Below are 1449 nucleotides of genomic sequence, written 5' to 3'. Positions count from 1 at the left end.
ATGGTGGAGAAGAATAGGATCGATCAAATGCTGACTACATAAATTGCTCAACCAGGAGATTGAACAAATGACCACAACAAAGGAGACACAGCAGGTACCATAATCTATTGGCATCTGATTCAAAGGATTTGGTTTTTGAGAGAAGAAGGAGGAGAAAGGGCCTGAACAGGGCAGTGAGGCAGAAGGAAGGCATCTATCCCACATAAAGATCCTGAATATGTGTGAGAAGAGGCAGCCACCACTTTTAACAGAGCAGAACGAGAAGCAGGGTGCTAAGGGATAAGCAGGTTTGGGTTAGAACAAGAAGTTGAAAGGAACATTTTTGAGATGAGATTAATAATAGAGGAGTTTTTTTTTTTTTTTTTTTCCTAATGACAGACCATGAGTTCCAGAGAATATAGGAAAAGGATTTGGGAGAAGAAGAGATGAGAAACTGGATCAGATTTGGAGATGTACCGAACCACATAGGGATAAGCACACAGGTCTGATGATGACCTTAGAGCTGCACTGTCCAATATGATAGTCACTAGCAAATATGTGCTTATTGAGCCCTTTAAATGTATCTGACCCAAATTAAGAGGCACTCTAAAACATATATTGGATTCTGAAGGCAGTACAAAAAAGAATGTAAAGTTTCTTACTTATTAATAATTTTTCAGTGCTTGCTTCAGCAGCACATATGCTAAAATTGGAAGAACACGGAGATTAGTATGATTAGCATGGCCCCTGTGCAAGGATGACACACAAATTTGTGAAGAATTCCATATTTTTTGCTATTATTAAAAAGTCAAAAAATAACAGATGCTGGCAAGATTGTGGAGAAAAAGGAATGCTTTTACACTGTTGGTAGGAGTGTAAATTAGTTCAACCATTGTGGAAGACAGCACGGTGATTCTTCGAAGACCTAAAGACTACTGTTTGATCCAGCAATCCCATTACTGGGTATATACCCAAAGGATTATAAATTGTTCTATTATAAAGACTCATGAACATATATGTTCATTGCAGCACTATTCACAGTAGCAAAGACAAGGAATCAACCCAAATGCCCATCAATGATAGACTGGATAAAGAAAATGTGGTACATAGACACCTGGAATATTCTGCAGCCACAAAAAAGAATGACACCAGGTCCTTTGCAGGGTTGTGGATGGAGCTGGAGGCCATTATCCCTAGCAAACTAACGCAGGAACAGAAAATCAAAATATCACATGTTCTCACATATACGTGGGTGCTAAATGATGACAACACACAGACACATAGAGGGGAACAACACACACCGGGACCTACTGGAGGGCACAGGGTGGGAGGAGGGAGAGAAGCAGGAAAAGTAACTAATGGGTGCTAGGCTTAATACCTGGGTGATGAAATCATCTGTACAACCAACCTCTATGACACAAGTTGACCTACGTAACAAACTTGCATATCCTGTACATGTACCCTTGAACT

General features: G+C 40.0%; 1 pseudogene; it reads left to right on the top strand.

The window, feature by feature from the left end:
- The first annotated feature begins 658 nt into the window (after positions 1-658).
- On the top strand, positions 659-771 carry LOC111541488 (annotated as a pseudogene).
- Positions 772-1449: the final 678 nt, after the last annotated feature.

This window comes from Piliocolobus tephrosceles, chromosome 17 (genome assembly GCF_002776525.5).
Source record: "Piliocolobus tephrosceles isolate RC106 chromosome 17, ASM277652v3, whole genome shotgun sequence".
NCBI classification, from domain to species: Eukaryota; Metazoa; Chordata; class Mammalia; order Primates; family Cercopithecidae; genus Piliocolobus; species Piliocolobus tephrosceles.
The sequence above is the reverse complement of the archived record's forward strand: the minus strand, read 5'-3'. Positions and strand labels throughout refer to the sequence as shown.